Source organism: Apium graveolens, chromosome 1 (genome assembly GCF_009905375.1).
Source record: "Apium graveolens cultivar Ventura chromosome 1, ASM990537v1, whole genome shotgun sequence".
NCBI lineage: Eukaryota > Viridiplantae > Streptophyta > Magnoliopsida > Apiales > Apiaceae > Apium > Apium graveolens.
In genome coordinates this window covers 155,367,449-155,387,880 of record NC_133647.1, presented here as the reverse complement: position 1 = coordinate 155,387,880, position 20,432 = coordinate 155,367,449, and positions in this window count along the sequence as shown.

The following is a 20,432-nucleotide window of genomic DNA, read 5'->3' as shown; positions in this document are numbered from 1 at the left end:
GGAATGGCATTTTGCCTTATATGATAAACCCTACCATCTGTCATGAAGTACAATAAGATGTGTTCTTTCAAGTAGGTATGGTAAACCATTTATACAGATTCTAGTTGATTCAATCTCTCAGGAGTTGCTCCAATACCTGGTTCACTCAAGGAAGTTGGATCATTGGTAGTGTTCTGTATTCTTCTTTCATCAGCACTTCCCAATCCAGTTTTATCTCTTGCTTCCTTTCCAGTAACTACTCTAGCTTCAAAACCACTTGCAGCAGTCTTCAAAGGTTGAGTTTGTTTTGCTTTAGTGAATCCTGGTAGGAGTGTCTTTGGTCTATCTTCTGATATCAAGTTAACTTGAGCTATGTCAGAGGTTACTTGCTTCTTTGAAATATCAGAACTTACTTTATCTTGACTCTGAACAACTTGAGCCATGTCAGAGGTTGTTTTAAGAACTTTTCTTGAAGTCAGAGCAAGATCATCTTTTTCATCAGTGATTTCTTCATTCTCAGGAGGCACATAAACCTTGATAGGTTCACCAACCTTTTCTTTACCCTTGGATCTTGGATCTATCTGCGGTTGTGATTTAGCCAATGTTGCTTCAGCATTTGTCCTTTCTTTTATCATAATGCCTTTGAGTTTTGGAAGTGTCTTTTTACCAGAAGCTTCAGATTTAGATATGGCTTTTTCTGATTTAAGTCTGGCTTCTTCTTCCATTAAACTCTCCAAGTCCATTCCTGGATTTTCTTGAAGAAATAACCGTCTTGACATTTCTTCATCAAGATCTAAAAGTTCATCAGAACTTATCCTTTTACCAGTAGCAGAACTAATTCTTTTCCCAGTATCAGAACTTGTCCTGTGACTTGTGATTTCAGCTTTTCTTGATGTAAAACCTCAACCTTGACTATGACCTCTACCCATTCCAGAGCTTCCTTGATCATCCTTTTCATTATCCTTCCCTTTCAGTGTCTTGTCAGTCTTGCATTTGGACTTAATTACTTTCTCCCCCTTTTTGGCATCAGCAGGTAGTAGAAGAGAGACAAGCAATTCCACTGAGGCTTGGATTTCAGTAAGATGAGATTGCTGAGAAGCTTGATTTTTCAGAATATCATCAATCTGAGCTTGTTGTGTGTCTTGAGTCTTCTCAATATAAGCAATCCTGTCAAAGGTAGGTTGGAAGAACTTTTTCTTATCAATCTTGTGAACTTGTTCTCGCTTCATTAGTTCTTCCCTTAAGAGATGTAACTCTGCATGAGTATTTGAATGAAGACCTTGTAAATGTTTAGTACTCAATGCAGTGACTCTAAGCTGTGTTTTGAAATCATCAGTATTTAACATCTCATCAGCTTTTGTCAATTGCTCAGCCAGATTCTGTGCAGTTAGAACACAGGTGACTGAGTTCCATTCCTTAGTCCACTCCTGTCCTGTAGGAGTTTCACTCCAGGGCACTGGTGCTTCTCTGGTAACAAACTTCTTAACAAGTTCAGACTTAAGAATAGTTTATTGAGGAGCATGTCCTGAAGGACCTGCTTCATCAGTATCTGCATTTGGAGCAACAGCACCACTATCTCCAGCATTTGCAGCATCAGAACTTACAGAACCAGTATCTTCTGATAAAACAACAGTGTGAGTAGCAATGGAGGCTTCATCATCCTCTAATTGCTGATCTGGTTCTAAGTTCTAATCAACAGCCATATCCTGATGCTCACCTAAATTCTGATCATCAGCATCTAGATGCGGACAAGGTGTAGTAGATAACTCTGGAGTTTGAATAGCATTAGTAACAGGTGTTGTTGAAGGATTAGTTGCTGTTGGAGCTTCTAAGAGAAGTACTTCAGGCACAACCAAGTTTTGAATATCAATATCAGCACTTGTGCCTGGATCAACAAGAGATACAGATGGTGTGTTGACCTTTTTAGAAACAGCTTCCTGAGATGGAGTTGATGAAGAAGAAGTGACTTTAGCAAATTCCTTTTCTTGTGAGATCAGAGATTCCTGATCCCCTTCCTGAGTTGCTGCTTCTTCATCATCTGAAACAGGTCTTTTTGCCCTCTGCTTCTGTATCTCTTTGAAGATTTAGATTCTTTGGGAGTTCCAGGAACTGTCATTCTTCTAAGCCTCTTGAGAAGCCTAGATCCCCCAATTCCAGAATCCTTATGAGAAGTCACTTTCTCAGCTTCTTTAACAACAGATTCTGAAGAAGGAACCTGTTCCTCAGTATCAGATTCATCTCTCAAAGCAATCTTCCTTCTCTTTTGAGGTGTTTGAGGAACAGTCTTTGTCCTCTTTGGCTTGGAAGATGAAGGCTTCACAGTAGGTACTGAGGTTGAGGGTTAAACTGTCTGTGAAGTGGAGAGATAGGATTTGATATATTGCCTGAGGGTTGGTTGAGTAGAATGGGTGGTAGGTGCTGATGGTTGTTGTGGTGTTTGGGAAGTTGTTGTTGGTTGGACATCAGAATAAACAGATCTATAAGTATCCGGATCAGCATTTACTAAGATCTGTTTTACAGATTAAGGAATCTATAAAGGTCTAACCACTGATTTCTTAGTGTCAGCATTTATCAGGTCATTAAAGTAACGTTTTGCAACCTTAAAAGGTGGAGTTGAGGAACAGACTAGTTGAGGTTCATCAGTACAAAAAGTATATATAAGTTGACAGAATCTAGCAAAGTAAACAACATTCCTATCCTCTTTCATCCTATCCCCAATAAAACCAATTATAGCCGTTGCAAAATCAAAATGAGTTTGGTTTATAATAGCATACCCGATGTGCTGACTCATTATAGGAATAGCATCAAAATTTGAACACTTGTTCCCAAAAGCTTTAGTGATGCAGTCGAAGAAGAAGCTCCAGTCTCTTCTGATATGAGCCCGTTTCAACTGCCCAAGCTTTGCCAAACTCTGTTCATATCCCAAACTAGCAATTAACTCCTGAAGAGCTGATTCCTCTGGAATTGAAAAAGTACATCCTTCTGAGAGATGTAGAGCCTTGCGTATTGTACCAGGAGTGACTGCATATGAAGAATCACCCACTTCGAAAACAATACTAGGAGTACCATGTGTACCACCATTATCAAAGTGCCCAGTCCGCCAAAATGTCAGAACTTGTTGGCTTGAAAAGACTGAAGGCTGGGTCAATGCATACCCAATTTCACTATGTGCAAGAAGATCTTGCACAAAATGCAGTTCAGATGGAGCTTCAGCATGATCAAGAATTGCAGCATAGTTATTTGGAACAAATTTAGCTTAATCAATGATTAAATCCTTAGGTGCCATGTGAAAAATTGAGATTTAAGAGTGCCTGTTAGGTGTTTGATAAAATGTCTGTATGAAAAACCAACGTTAGATGAAGAAGGAGAGTAAAAGCAAGTAGAGAGAAAAAGTATGAAGGGAAATAAAGGATTAAAAAATCCTCTCTCTCTTACTTATACTCTGAAAAAAATGTTACCGTTGGACACCTGTCAGACATGCAGTAATAACGGATAGTTACTGGGCTCGAGAAAACAGTAATCATTACTTACCCACTTGCAGTTTTTCAAGGAAAAACCGTTCCACTTACCCAGTTATTCCATTAATGACGGTGAAATAGTTTTAATTCAAAATTGAAACCGTTCCCACTTATTTAATTATTTCTCACTGCAACATCAATATTCTGAAAATAAATTTGAGTGAAAATGACCAAAATAAATCAGATGAGTAAGTACTGATAAAGGAAAATCAGAACTTAAATTAAAACATAATTTATGTGGTCATCAGAATATGATTATTTATCAGGATTTACCAATGCATTACAAATTATCTCAGAGACAAAATCTTGAAACAAAAACAAATTTCATTAATATATTAAGATAATACATTTATGACATTGAAATTACATCAGAACTTATACAAGATTTCCCTAAGCTGCTAAACCTAACGTCAACAGCCTTTGTCCTAGCTCAAGAAGCAGGACAAGGCTGATGATGAAGAAAAATAGGAAGAAGAAAATAAATCATTTTTTCTTCCTACTCTCGATAAACAGAATGGCGAGTCGAATGATTCGCTCTTGCTGGCGGAGAGCTTCCAGCCTTTCCTCCTCCAATCGCTCCAGATGGCGATGGTAATCCATATAGAAGAACAGGAGGTGGGTGAGTACCTCCTGTGGGACAGAGTCCCATATCTCATCAGGAATGGCAGTGACGTGCCATTCCTGCTGCCAATCGGCACAGCTCAGCTCCATGTTGAAGGTTTCGTAGTTCAAAAACATATTGTATCTGACCATGGTGTTTTTGATAGAAAAAGTATGAAGATGAGTTTCTGAGAAAAGATTTGATGGGAAGGCTGAAGTGAAGTGGTTGCTTATATAGGCAGGAGAATGCTAGGAGACGCAAAGAAATTTAATGCTGACAGGTAGAATTAATTTTACCTCGTCTCCCCAGACTTGGAAAAAGAAAAATATTCATTGGAAAGGGAAAACATGATTTAATGCGCACAAGAAGCAAGTAAAAGTTGACTGTTCAAGTACGAGTACCACTAGCCCTAACCATAGTGACTATTAATCTTCCACTTCAACATATTCAGGTTTAAACTGAGACTGTTTCCAAATTTTATCCAAAAATAAGTCAAGTAAGGAATCATACGTTAATATCAGAACTTAGACTTATATCAGAACTTAACAGTCATCAGAACATAATTTCTTAACTCAAAAAATAAATGCCTATCTTAGTAAATCCTCTCACAAATTCTGATTTATATTCTTCAGAACTTAATCATTAGAATATGTAATCAGAACTTGTCCTCAGAATTTGTGCAATGTGACACAATGACTGTTCATCTAAAACAACATAGATCACCACAGTAATTTTCATCATTCATATGGAGTGATTAGTGTGTGCATTAAGCTAAATGTCAGACAAAGAGTAAAGTCTGATTCACTTCAGTACATCTTAGAAATAAGGCATAACTAAAACTTTGCTAAAGAGCTGTCATTATCCTGAAACCTACTGATGAATGAGTTCATGCTTGAGTCCACCTCAACTATTGTGTGCTAATTTTGTGCATCTTTTTAAATTCCTTTTTACAGTGGCTTCTCAGTGTAAGTGAGTCACGACTGCTTATCAGAATTTATGCTATTATCAGAGTATTTCTCCAGTAATCATAGAGTGTAAAAAGTCACCAAGAAAATATTTTATTTGCTTTTCTGATGCATATTACTTAATACCAGCAATGCACTTGGGTCTTCCCTTCCACATTTTTACTCTAGATCTCAAAGGAGTACCTGATTTTTAATCCTTGATTCTTTTGTTTTTTCTTTTGATAAGTGAGGTTTATCAGCACTTAGTACATTCAACAGATTTACTAGCATCAGAACTTAACAGATGAGTAGCATTATTCTAGTTTGTGACTTAGTAATAAGATAGACAAAGTAAACTCAACTAAGCTCAATTATAAGAATTTGCTTGTGTCAATAGATTTCCAAAGAAATAATTACTTCTTAAATGGGATCCCTTGTTTATTGAAGACTACTAGTTCAGCATCTAGCACAGTTATCCTCATAGGATTGAATAGTTACTTAAACAGATATATCACTTATCAGAGTTTAGAAACATATATCAGACAACAGTCAGTACTTAAACACAATTTTCAATTAAGCACAGAATACACAAAGAGATTAAATTCTGTAAATACTGATCATAAAGTCTGATGCAATAGAACAAAACTAAGCAGATTTAGAGAAAGAACCTGAAACCATTCCAATTCATTTACCAATCTTGTAAAGGTAGCTTCACACAATGGTTTTGTGAAGATATCTGCTAGTTGTTGATCTGTTGGAACAAAGTGCAACTCCACTGTACCTTCATCTACATGTTCCCTGATGAAGTGGTACCTGATGCTGATGTGCTTTATCATAGAGTGTTGAACTGGATTACCTATCATAGCAATAGCACTTTGATTATCACAGTAAATAGGGATTTTGAAATATGTTAACCCATAATCCAGTAACTAATTCTTCATCCAAAGAATCTGTGCACAACAACTTCCTGCATCAATATATTCTACTTCTGCAGTTGATGTGGAAATTTACTTTTGTTTCTTGCTAAACCAAGAAACCAATCTGCCTCCAAGAAATTGGCAGCTTCCACTTGTGCTTTTCCTGTCAATTTTGCAACATGCAAAATCTGCATCTGAGTAACCTATTAGTTTAAAATCTGATTCTCTGGGATACCACAATCCCAGATCAGTTGTTCCCTTAAGATACTTGAAAATTCTTTTCACAGCTTTTAAATGAGGTCCTCTTGGATCTGCTTGAAATCTTGCACAAAGACAGGTAGCATACATGATATCAGGTCTACTAGCAGTTAGATAGAGTAGAGAGCCAATCATACCTCTGTAATCAGTAGTATCTACTGATTTACCAGTATCCTTATCCAGTTTTGTTGCAGTGGCCATGGGAGTGGATGCACTTGAACAATCTTGCATTCCAAATTTCTTCAGCAAGTTTCTGGTGTACTTAGTTTGACAAATAAAAGTGCCTTCTTCATTTTGCTTGACTTGAAGGCCCAGAAAATAGCTAAGTTCCCCCATCATACTCATCTGATACCTTGACTGCATCAGTTTGGCAAACTTCTTGCAAAGTCTGTCATTTGTAGACCCAAAAATGATATCATCAACATAAATCTGGACCAGAAGTAAGTCCTTTCCATGGTTGAGGTAGAACAGTGTTTTGTCTATTGTTCCTCTGTTGAATCCACTTTCCAGAAGAAACTGAGCTAAAGTCTCATACCATGCTCTAGGAGCTTGCTTAAGTCCATAAAGTGCTTTATCAAGCCTGTAGACATAATCTGGATGTTTGAAATCTACAAAGCCTGGAGGTTGTTCAACATATACTTCCTCCTCCAATTCTCCATTGAGAAAAGCACTTTTCACATCCATTTGAAAGACAGTAAACTTTTTGTGAGCAGCATAAGCCAAAAATATCCTTATGGCTTCTAACCTAGCAACTGGTGCAAATGTTTCATCATAATCAATTCCCTCCTGTTGAGAATATCCTTTTGCAACCAGCCTTGCCTTATTCCTTGTAATTATGCCATCAATGTTAGTTTTGTTTTCGAATACCCACTTTGTACCAACAACAGATCTATTCTTTGGTCTTGGCACTAGGGTCCAGACTTTATTTCTTTCAAATTCATTTAACTCTTCCTGCATTGCTTGCACCCAATCAGCATCTTGAAGAGCTTCTTCCACTTTCTTTGGCTCAGTCTGAGAGAGAAAAGAATTGTAAAGACATTCATTTGAAGTACCTGTTCTAGTTCTGACACCTGCATCAGGATTTCCAATTATCAAATCAGGTGTATGTGATTTAGTCCACTTCCTTACAGATGGAAGGTTTTCTCTAGAACTAGATGCTCCCCCATGATCCATGCTGTCTTCAATTTCATTTTCTGATGCTCCCCCTGAAATTATGCTCTCTGAGTTGGATTCTTCAGAATTTAGATTTTTAGCACTATCAGAACTTGACGAATTAGAACTTGAAGAGCCAGATGTATGTTCTGATGCTTCTTGAGATGTGGTAAGATCTTGAGTATGCTCCCCCTGCATAGGTGCATCTTCCTTTGGCATAGTTATCACAGTTTCAATAACATCAGAGTTTAATCCATCAGAGTTTACAGTATCAGGACTTAGACTGTCATGATTTTCAGTATCAGAATTTGAGTCTTCATTTTCAAATCTCAGCTGATCATGGTCAATAAAATCTTCAAGACCAGTAATTTTCTTGTCATCAAAAGAGACATTGATAGATTCCATGACCACTCTTGTTCTCAAATTATAGACTCTGAAGGCTTTTGTGGAAAGTGGATATCCAACAAAGATTCCTTAATCAGCTTTTAGATCAAATTTAGATAGCTGTTCAGGATGAGTCTTGAGAATAAAATACTTGCATCCAAATACATGAAAGTACTTCAGATTTGGCTTCTTTTTCTTCACCATCTCATATGGTGTTTTTCCTTGCTTGTTAATGAGTGTTGCATTTTGAGTAAAACAAGCAGTCTGCACAGCTTCATCCCAGAAATAGGTTGGAAGCTTTGCTTCTTCAAGCATTGTACGTGCAGCTTCAATGAGAGTTCTATTCTTCCTTTCAACAACTCCATTTTACTGTGGAGTTCCAGGAGCAGAAAATTCCTGCTTAATTCCATGGTTTTTGCAGAACTCTTCCATTATCAAATTCTTGAACTCAGTGCCATTATCACTCCTTATGGTTTTCACAGAATCTTTGACCAATTTATCCAGATGTTTGACATGATCATTCAAGATAGATGCTATTTCACTTTTTGTGTGCAAGAAATACACCCATGTGTATCTGGTGAACTCATCCACTATGACCAACACATATTTCTTCTTTGCAATAGACATGACATTCACTGGACCAAATAGATCAACATGTAGTAGATGATAAGGCTCAAGAATTGATGATTCAGTCTTGGTCTTGAATGAAGATTTTCTTTGTTTGGTCTTCTGACAAGAATCACAAAGGCCATCAGGAGCAAATACTGACTTTGGCAGTCCCCTCACAAGATCTTTCTTGACTAGATCATTTATATTATTGAAATTTAAATGAGAGAGTTTCTTGTGCCAATTCCAGCTTTCTTCAATTGATGCTCTACTCATCAGACAGATTGCAGAGCCATCAGTACTTGTTGATAGCTTAGCTTCATAAATGTTACCACGCCTGTATTCTTTTAGAACAACTTTGCCTTTGGATTTACTCACAACTTCACAGTGTTCTTCAAAGAAATCAACATGATAACCTCTGTCACAGATTTGACTTATACTCAGCAGATTATGTTTAAGTCCTGAGACCAGAGCTACATCTTTAATGATGACATTCCCTAGATTGATATTGCCATATCCCAATGTTTTTCCAATGTTGCCATCTCCATAAGAAACACTTGGGCCAGCTTTTTCCACAAAGTCTGATAGCAGGGGGCTTTATTTCCAGTCATATGTCCTGAACATCCACTGTCCAGAACTAGAATATTTTTCATGTTGCCCTGCAATCACAAAGATCACTAATGATTAGTTTTAAGGACCCAGACTTGCTTGGATCCTTTGGCCTTATCAAGTTTGTTAACATTTGCAGCGGATTTAGCATCAGAGTTGATGTTAACATTTTTCTTATCAGAACTTACACTATCAGACTTTGAATCAGAATTTACACTAGAAGAAACAATGGAAACTTTCTTCAAAGAAGGTTTAAATTGATAATAATCATAGTACAAACTATGATATTCCTTACAAGTATAAATGGAATGCCATAAACTACCACAATGAAAACAAGGATTTTGTGGTTTATATCTAATAGACTGACTCTTAACTCCCGATTTTGAAGGTAAGGAGTTAATGTTCTTATTCTTCCAGCAAAAAGAAGCCAGATGGTTAGAACTTCCACAGTTATGACATATTTTCCTAGGAGCATCAGGAACAGGTTTATTATCATTGCTTTTATTCACACCTTCCTTTCCATTCCTATTTTTTCTAGGTGATTTTACCTTGTTTACATTCTTAACATCTTTCAGCTTATGCTTAAGCTGCTTCTTAGTCATTAAGCTTATGTTTACTTCAGCTGTCTTTTCCTGTTTTAGTTTGTCAGAAGTTAATCCCTCTCTAACTTCTGATTTATCATTATCAAACTTTATAGTTACAAACTTAACAGGTTTTAACTTTGGCTTTTGCTTAACAACAGGCTTAATTTCTACAGTTCCTTTATCATTCTTATCATCTCCATAACCTAAGCCCTCTTTCCAATTTTCACTACTTAGCAAATTTTGAGTTGTTCTGCCAGAGTTAGTCCAAGTCCTGATTATCTCTCTGTCCTTTTCTAACTCAGTTTTTAGAGATTCAATCATTTTTAGCACTTTATCCCTAACATAAAAAGCATCATCTCTATCCTTCTGAGTTTGATGGAACATAACTAACTCTTCTTCTAAGAAATCATTTCTTTTCTTAAAAGCAAGATTTTCAGAAGTTAATCTTTCACATGTTAAAGTTTGATCTCTATAACTAACAAACATGGTTTTAGGATATCTTCTCAACTCATTAATATCATCAGTATAAAAAGCATAAGTAGTCTGAGGTACCTTTGTTTCAGCAGCTTCAGAATTGCTCTCATCACTTTCTTTATCAGCATTTGCCATCAACGCATAGTTTTCCTCACTTTCAAAGTCTGAGGTGTCTGTCCAGCTTTTCTGCTTTGTGACAAGAGCCTTGCCTTTGTCACCCTTTACCTTCTTGCAATAAGGAGATATGTGGCCTTTCTCACCACAGCTATAGCATTTGACATTGGTATAATCTCCTCTATCAGACTTTCCTCCTCTGCCTTCAGATCTTCTGAAATTCTTCTTATCAGAACTTATGCCTTTCCTGGAAAACTTCTTTCCCTTCCTGAACTTCCTGTATGCAATCTTTGTGATCCCTTTCACCATAAGAGCACACAGCTTCATCATCTCCTCATCAGCATCAGTCTCAGGCAAGCTTTCAGAATCTGAGTCATCATCACTTTCAGAACTTGATGACTCGGTATCAGACTTTGTGAAAAGAACTTTACCCTTGTCTTTCCTTGAGGTAGCCGCCTTGGGGGATTCTTCTTTAGCCTTAAGAGCAACTGTCCTTGACTTTCCTCCTTTCCTCTTGCTTCTATGTTCCATCTCAAGTTCATGAGTCTTGAGCATTCCATAAATTTCATCAAGAGTTGTTTCATCAAGATTGTAATTGTCTCTTATTGTTGTCGCCTTCAAATCCCAACATTCAGGAAGAGCTAACAGGAATTTAAGGTTTGAATCTTCAAGATCATACTCCTTATTAACCAGTGACAGATCATTCAAGAGTTTGACAAATCTATCATATAAATCAGTCAATGATTCATTATCCTTTGAGTCAAAGTGTTCATACTCTTGAGTGAGTATTGTCTTCCTATTCTTCTTAATTGTATCAGTTCCCTGACACCTTGTTTCCAGAGCATCCCATATCTCCTTAGCAGTCTTGCAGTTAATTACCCTATTTGACATTATATTATCAATTGCACTATGCAATAAGTGTCGTACCTTAGCATCCTTAGCAATTGATGCGATATCTTCAGCAGTATAATCACTCTTTTCCTTTGGTACGGCCTTTGCTGCTTCACCTGCAACTGCAACTGCGAGCTTGGTTGGTTTGTGAGGCCCTTCCTTGATTCTATCAAGATATTCTGGATCTGTAGCTTCCAGAAACATGGTCATCCTCACCTTCCATATGGCATATTCAGATGGTCTCAGTATGGGAACTCTGATGGTTTCATACCGACTTTGAATTTGTGTCTTTGGAGGTTCTTCAGTTTTGGTAGGCTTAGTTGGAGTTTCTGTGTCAGACATGATTGTGTTTGGATCTTTAACTGTATGTGTGTTAACAGATAGGCTCTGATACCACTTTTTAGGTCACACACACTGTAGAGGGGGTGAATACAGTGTAAAATACAATCAAATCGAACTTTTAATATTTCAAGTAACAGAAAACAAACTTTATTGAAATAATAAACTATGTTACAGTATGGAACTGTTACCTCTCAGTGATGAACAAATATCACGAGAGCTGCTAGGGTTACAATGAATAATCTTCTCGAATATAACAACACTTATAGTGTAAACCCTATGTCTGTGTTTATATACTACACAGTTACAAGATAATCGCTAATTGATATGGAATATAATTCTGCTTCCTAAAATATATCAATCAGATATCTTTTCTTCAAAGTATTCTATTCTTCATAGAATTCCTTCTTCATGCATATCTCTTCTTATATTTATCTCGATCTTCTTTCCTTCAATCAGCTACTGTCCTTATCTGAACGTCCTTCAGCACTTAAGTTCTGATATCCATCTTTTGATGATTATCTCCTGATAATATAAGTACTGATATCCTTAAGTCCTGACTTCCAGTATAAGTACTGATTCCCAGTTAAGTACTGATTTGTCCTGTTAAGTAAGATCTGAAAACTAAACATAAATCATATTAGCCATGACATTATCAAATATATCTAACATTGTGTGACCTAACAAGTCTGATAAACTTCAGTACATCTTAGAAATAAGGCATAACTCAGAAAAGTGCTTAAAATCTGTCATCAATCATGAAGTCTATTATAGAACAAATTTATGCAAGAGTCCACCTCAACTGTTTGTGCTCATTTTATGCATCTTTTGAAATTCCTTTTTACAGTGGCTTCTCAGTGTAAGTGAGTCACGACTACTTATCAGAATTAATGCTGTTGTCATAGTATTTCTCCAGTAATCAGAGAATGTGAAAAGTCACCAAGAAAATTTATTTGCTTTTCTAATGTATATTACTTAATACCAGCAATGCACTTGGGTCTTCCCTTCCACATATTTACTCTAGATCTCAAAGGAGTACCTGGCTTTTATTTCTTTTCTTTTCTTTTCTTTTGATAAGTGAGGCTTATCAGCATTTAATTCATCCTCAAGCTTTACAGACATCAGAATCTAACAGATAAGAAGCAATAATCTAGTTTGTGACTTATTAATAAGATACACAAAGTAAACTTGACTAAGCTCAAAATCAGAATTTACTTGTGTTAATGAGTTTCCACATAAACAACTAATTCAAACATGGGATATCTAGTATGTTAAAGACTACTAGGTCAGCATCTAGCACAACTATCCTCATTAGAATGAATAGTCACAGAACATTCAAAACACTATCAGAGTTCAAAGATCCACATCATATAACAATCAGTATTTAATGAATTTCACTTTAAGAACAGATTTCATGAAGATAAGACAATCTGCAAATACTGATCATAAGGTCTGATGCACGAGAACAAAAACTAAGCAGATTTAGAGAAAGAACCTGAAACCATTCCAAGTTCATTTACCAGTCTTGTAAAAGTAGCTTCATATAGTGGTTTTGTGAAGATATCTGCTAGTTGTTGATCTGTTGGAACAAAATGCAATTCCACTGTACCTTCCATCACATGTTCCCTTATGAAATGGTACCTAGTGCTGATGTGCTTTGTCATTGAGTGTTGAACTGGATTACCTGTCATAGCAATAGCACTTTGATTATCACAGTAAATAGGGATTTTAGAAAATTCTAACCCATAATCCAGTAACTGATTCTTCATTCAAAGAATCTGTGCACAACAGCTTCCTGCAGCAATATATTCTGCTTCTATAGTTGATGTGGCAATTGACTTATGTTTCTTGCTAAACCAAGAAACCAATCTGCCTCCAAGAAATTGGCAGCTTCCACTAGTGCTTTTCCTGTCTATTTTACATCCTGAAAAATCTACATCTGAGTAACCTATTAGTTTAAAATCTGATTCTCTAGGATACCACAATCCCAGATCAGGTGTACCCTTAAGGTACTTAAAAATTCTTTTCACAGCTATTAAGTGAGGTTCTCTTGGATCAGCCTGAAATCTTATACAAAGACAGGTAGCATACATGACATCAGGTCTACTTGTAGTTAAATAGAGTAAAGAACCAATCATACCTCTGTAGTTAGTAATATCTACTGGTGAGCCAGTATCTTTATCTAACTTGGTTGCAGTGGCCATGAGAGTGGATGCTGTTGAACTATCTTGCATTCCAAACTTCTTCAGTAAGTTTCTGGTGTACTTGGATTGACAGATAAAAGTACCTTCTTCATTTTGCTTGACTTGAAGGCCCGGAAAATAACTAAGTTCTCCCATCATACTCATTTTATATCTTTCCTGCATTAGCTTTGTAAACCTCCCACAGAGTTCGGCATTTGTAGAACCAAATATGATATTATCAACATATATTTGTAGACATGATTGGGAAATTTAGGATCTACAAATCCTGGAGGTTGTTCAACATATACCTCTTCTTCCAATTCTCCATTGAGAAAAGCACTTTTCACATCCATTTGAAAGACTTTAAACTTCTTGTGAGCAGCATAAGCTAAAAAGATCCTTATGGATTCTAATCTAGCAACTGGTGCAAATGTTTCATCATAATCAATACCCTCCTGCTGAGAGTAACCTTTAGCAACCAGTCTTGCTTTCTTCCTTATAATTATGCCATAACTATCAGTTTTGTTTCTGAACACTCATTTTGTACCAACAACTGATATGTTCTTTGGTCTTGGCACTTGGGTCCAGAATTTATTTCTTTCAAATTCATTTAACTCTTCCTACATTGCTTGCACCCAATTAGCATCTTGAAGAGCTTCTTCCACTTTCTTTGGTTCAGTCTGAGATAGAAAAGAATAATAGAGACATTTATTTAAAGTTGCAGTTCTAGTTCTGACACCTGCTTCAGGATCTCCAATGATTAAATCAGGTGTATGTGCTTTAGTCCACTTCCTTGCAGATGGAAGTTGATCTCTAGAACTGGATCCTCCCCCGTGATCCATGTTGTCTCCATCAGCATTTTCTGATGTTCCCCCTGTAGTTATGCTCTCTGAGACTTCAGAATATGAATTTGATTTTTCAGCTGTACCCTTAAGGTACTTGAAAATTCTTTTCACAGCTAATAAGTGAGGTTCTCTTGGATCAGCCTGAAATCTTGCGAAAAGTTAGGTAGCATACATGATATCAGGTCTACTTGCAGTTAGATAGAGTAATGAGCCAATCATACCTCTGTAGTTAATAATATCTACTGATTTACCAGTATCCTTATCTAACTTGGTTGCAGTGGCCATGGGAGTGGATGCAGTTGAACAATTTTGCATTCCAAATTTCTTCAGTAAATTTATGGTATACTTGGATTGATAGATAAAAGTCCCTTCTTCAGTTTACTTGACTTGAAGGCCCAGAAAATAGCTGAGTTCTCTCATCATACTTATTTGATATCTTGACTACACTAACTTTACAAATTTCTCACACAGTTTGGAATTAGTAGAACCAAATATGATATCATCAACATATATCTGTACCCAAAGTAAGTCCTTTCCATGGTTGAGGTAGAATAGAGTCTTGTCAATTGTGCCTCTGTGAAATCCACTTTCCAGAAGGAATTGAGCTAAAGTCTCATACCATGCTCTTGGAGCTTGGTTAAGGCCATAAAGTGCTTTGTCAAGCCTGTAGACATCATTGGGAAATTTAGGATCTACAAAGCCTGGAGGTTGTTCAACATATACCTCTTCTTCCAATTCTCCATTAAGAAAAGCACTTTTCACATCCATTTGAAACACTTTAAACTTTTTATGAGCAACAAAAGCCAAAAAGATCCTTATGGCTTCTAATCTCGCAACTGGTGCAAATGTTTCATCATAATCAATACCCTCATATTGAGAGTAGCCTTTAGCAACCAGCCTTGCTTTATTCCTTGTAATTATGCCATCACTATCAGTTTTGTTTCTGAACACCCATTTTATGCCAACAACTGATCTATTCTTTGGTCTTGGCACTAGAGTCCAGACTTTATTTCTTTCAAATTCATTTAACTCTTCCTGCATTGCTTGCACCCAATCAGCATCTTGAAGAGCTTCTTCCACTTTCTTTGGTTTAGTCTGAGATAGAAAGGAATGATAGAGACATTTATTTAATGTTGCAGTTCTAGTTTTGACACCTGCTTCAGGATCTCCAATAATTAAGTTAGGTGTATGTGATTTGGTCCACTTCCTTGCTGATTGAAGTTGACTTCTAGAACTGGATCCTCCCCCGTGATTCATGCTATCTCCATCACCATTTTCTGATTCTCCCCCTGTAGTTATGCTCTTTGAGACTTCAGAATTTGACTTGGATCCTTCAGGATTTGAAGTATCAGAGCTTCCAAAATTATCAGAATTTAACTCATCAGAACTAGATGAATCAGAGTTTGAAGAGCAAGTATCAGGTTCTGATGCTTCTTTAGAGTCTTGAGATGTGGTAGGATCTTCAGCTTGCTCCCCCTGAACAGGTGCATTTTCCTTTGGAGTTGTTACAACAGATTCAATGACATCAGTACTTACAGGTTCAGAGTTTAAGTCATCATAATTTACAGAATCAGAATATAAGTCTTCATTTTCAAATCTCAGCTGATCGTGATCATTGAAATCTTCAAGTCCAGTAATCTTCTTGTCATCAAAAGATACATTGATGGATTCCATGACAACTCTTGTTCTTAAATTGTAGACTCTGAAGGCTTTTGTGAAAAGTGGATATCCAACAAAAATTCCTTCATCAGCTTTTAGATCAAATTTTGACAGCTGTTCAGGATGAGTCTTAAGAACAAAACACTTACATCCAAATACATGAAAGTATTTCAGATTTGGCTTCTTTTTCTTCACCATCTCATATGGTGTTTTTCCATGCTTGTTTATTAGTATTGCATTTTATGTAAAATAAGCATACTGCACAGCTTCAGCCCAAAAGTAGGTTGGCAGCTTTGATTCATCAAGCATAGTTCGTGCAGCTTCAATGAGAGTCATGTTCTTTCTTTCTACAATTCCATTTTGCTGTGGAGTTCCAGGTGCAGAAAATTCATGTTTGATTCCATGCTCTTTACAAAACTCTTCCATGATTGAATTCTTGAACTCAGTGCCATTATCACTTCTTATAATTTTAACAGAATCTTTGACCAACTTATCCAGCTGTCTGACATGATTAGTTAGAGTAAATGCAGTTTCATTCTTCTTGTACAAGAGGTACACCCAGGTATACCTTGTGAACTCATCCACTATAACCATATCATATTTCTTCTTTGCAATAGACATTACATTGACTGGACCAAATAGATCAACATGTAGTAGGTGATAAGGCTCAAGAATTGATGACTCGGTTTTGCTCTTGAAAGAAGATTTTCTTTGTTTTGCCTTTTGACATGAATCACAAAGGCCATCAGGAGCAAATACTGATTTTGGCAATCCTCTCACAAGATCTTTCTTTACGAGCTCATCTATGTTGTTGAAGTTTAAATGAGAGAGTTTTTTGTGCCAATTCCAGCTTTCTTCAATTGATGCTCTACTCAACAGACAGATTGCAGAACCATCAGTACTTGTTAAAAGTCTGGCTTCATAAATGTTACCATGCCTGTAACCTTTCAGAACCATTTTGCCTGTAGAATTGCATACAACTTCACAGTCTGCTTCAAAGAAATCCACATGATAACCTCTGTCACAGATTTGACTCGCACTTAGCAGATTATGTTTAAGTCCTGAGACAAGAGCTATTGTTTCAATGATGACATTCCCAAGATTAATATTGCCATATCCCAGAGTTTTTCCCATTTTGCCATCTCCATAAGAAACTTCTGGGCCAGCTTTCTCCACAAAGTCTGAGAGCAGGGCTTTATTTCCAGTCATATGTCCTGAACATCCACCATCCAGTACTAGGACTCAGACTTGCTTGGATCCTTTGGGCTTTTTAAGTTTATTAGCATTTGCAGCGGATTTAATATCAGAGTTTATGCTAACATGCTATTTATCTGAACTTATATCAGACTTTGCATCAGATTTTACACTAGAAGGAATTAAAGCAGCTTTCTTCAAAGAAGGTTTTATTTGATAATAATCATAGTATAAACTATGATATTCGTTACAAGTATAAATGGAATGCCATAAAATACCACAATGAAAACAAGTATTTTGTGGCTTAAACCTAACAGACTGACTCTTAACTCCTGACTTAGGAGGTAAAGAGTTTATATTCTTATTCTTCCTGCAAAAAGAAGCAAGATGGTTAGAGTTTCCATATTTATAAAATTTCTTTCTAGGAGCATTTGGAACAGGCATATAATTATTTCTTTTATTCACACCTTCCTTTCCATTCCTATTTTTCCTAGCTGCCTTAACCTTGTTGACATTCCTTATTTCTTTCAGCTTATGCTTAAGCTGCTTCTTTGTCATTAAGCCTATGTTGACTTCAGCTGGCTTATCATGTTCTAATTTGTCAGAAGTTGACTTCTCCTTAACTTCTGTCACAGACTCTTTCATCTTTTCAGAATCAGAATTTACAGTTTTAGCTACAAACTTAACAGGATTTACCTTTGGCTTAACAGTTTGTTTAACAACAATTGGCTCAATTTGTTCAGTTCCTTTTTCACTTTTATCATCTCCATAACCTAAGCCCTTTTTCCAGTTTCCACTACTTAATAAGTTCTGAGTTGTTCTTCCAGAGTTAGTCCAAGTCCTGATAATCTCTTTTTCATTTTCTAACTCAGTTTTGAGAGATTTATTCAATTTTATCAATTCATCTCTAACATAAAAAGCATCATCTCTCTCTTTCTAACTTTGATGGAACATAACTAACTCCTTTTCTAAATAATCATTCCTTTTCTTAAAAGCAAGATTTTCATTATTTAATCTTTCACATGTTAAAGTTTGATCTCTTTAGCTAATAAACATGGTTTTAAGATACAATGTCAACTCAGTAATATCATCAGTATGAAAGGCATAAGTTGTTGAGGTACCTTTAACTCAGCAGTTTCAGGACTGCTATCAGCACTGAAGTGTCTGTCTAGCTTTTCTTCTTTGTGACAAGTGCCTTGCCTTTGTCACTTTTTCCTTTCTTGCAGTCAGGAGATATGTGGCCTTTCTCACCACAATTATAGCATTTGACATTTGAGTAATCTCCTATGTCAGACTTTCATCCTCTGCCTTCAGATTTTCTGAAACCCTTCTTCTCAGTACTTCCACCTTTCTTGAAAAACTTTTTACCCCTTCTGAATTTCCTGTAGGCTATGTTTGTGATACCCTTCACCATAAGAGCACACGATTTCATCATCTCTTCATCAACATCTACTTCAGGTAAACTTTCAGTTTCTGAATCATCATCATCAGAACTTGATGATTCTGAATCAGACTTTATGATGAGAGCCTTTCCTTTTCCTTTCTTTGAGACAGCCACTTTGGGGAATTCCTCCTCAGCCTTAAGAGCAACTGTCCTTGACTTTCTCCCTTGTCTCTTGCTTCTTTGATCCATCTCAAGTTCATAAGTCTTGAGCATACCATAAATTTCATCAAGAGTAGTTTCATCAAGAGCATAGTTGTCTCTTATAATAGTAGCCTTCAAATCCCAACTTTCAGGAAGAGCTAAAACGAATTTTAGATTTGAATCTTCAAGATTATATTCCTTGTCCACCAGTGACAGATCATTCAAGAGCTTGACAAACCTGTCATATAAGTCATTTAATGACTCATCACTTTTTGAGTCAAAGTGCTCGTACTCTTGAGTGAGTATAGTCCTCCTGTTTTTCTTGATTGCATCAGTTCCCTGACACCTTATCTCCAAAGAATCCCATATCTTCTTTGCAATCTTGCAGTGAATTACCCTGTTTGACATGACATTATCAATGGCACTATGTAGCAAATGCCTTACCTTTGCATCCTTGGCAATGGATGAGAAATCTTCAGCTGTATACTCACTTTTCTCCTTTGGTATGGTCTTTGCTGGCTGATCTGCAACTACAACAGAGAGCTTGGTTGTCTTATGCGGTCCTTCATTAATTCTGTTAAGATATTTTGGATTTGTAGCTTCCAGAAACATAGCCATTTTCACTTTCCATATGGGGTACTCAGAAGATCTTAGTATGGGAACCCTTATAGTCTCATATCGACTGTGGATTTGAGTCTTTTGAGTTTCTTCAGTTTTGGCAGGCTTGGTTGGATTTTCTGCTTCTTCAGACATGATTGTTTAGGATCTTTACTCTATGTGTGTTAACAGATAGGCTCTGATACCACTTGTTAGGTCACACAACACTGTAGAAGGGGGTTGAATACAGTGTAGAATACAATCAAATCGATTTCGAACACAAGTAACAGTAAACAAATATATTCGATATAATAAACTCTGTTATAATGGAACTATTCTCTCTCAGTGATGAATAAATATCACGAGAGCTGCTAGGTTACAATGTATGATCTTCTCGATAATGATAACACATATAGTGTAAACCTATGTCTGTGTTTATATAGTACACGGTTATAAGATAACTTCTAATTGATATGGAATATAATTCTGTCTCCTAAAATATATCAATCAGATATCTTTTACAATTATTTAAGTTCTCTAACCCTTTCCATGCATATATTCTTTTTGTATCAGTCTCGATCTTCTTTCCTGTAAATCTACTTCCTTCCTTAACTGTTGGTCCTCCAGTACTTAAGTTCTGATATCCATCTTCTGATATTATCTTCTAATAATCTAAGTTCTGATATCCTTAAGTTCTGACTTCCAGTAAGTACTGATTCCAGTAAGTACTGATATTTCCTGTTTGTTAAGATCTGAAAACTAAACATGAAATATATTAGACCTGACATCTCAAATATATCTAACAAACCCTAATCTGTGTTTATATACTATGCAGTTACAAGATATCTCCTAATTGATATGATATGTTATGTTTCCTAAAATACATTAATCAGAGATTATCTACTGTAGTCCTTTATCTGTACAACTCTCCAAGCATATCTTCTTTTGTTTAATCCAGATCCTCTCCTGTAAATCAGCCGCTTTTCATCCCTGAAGTGT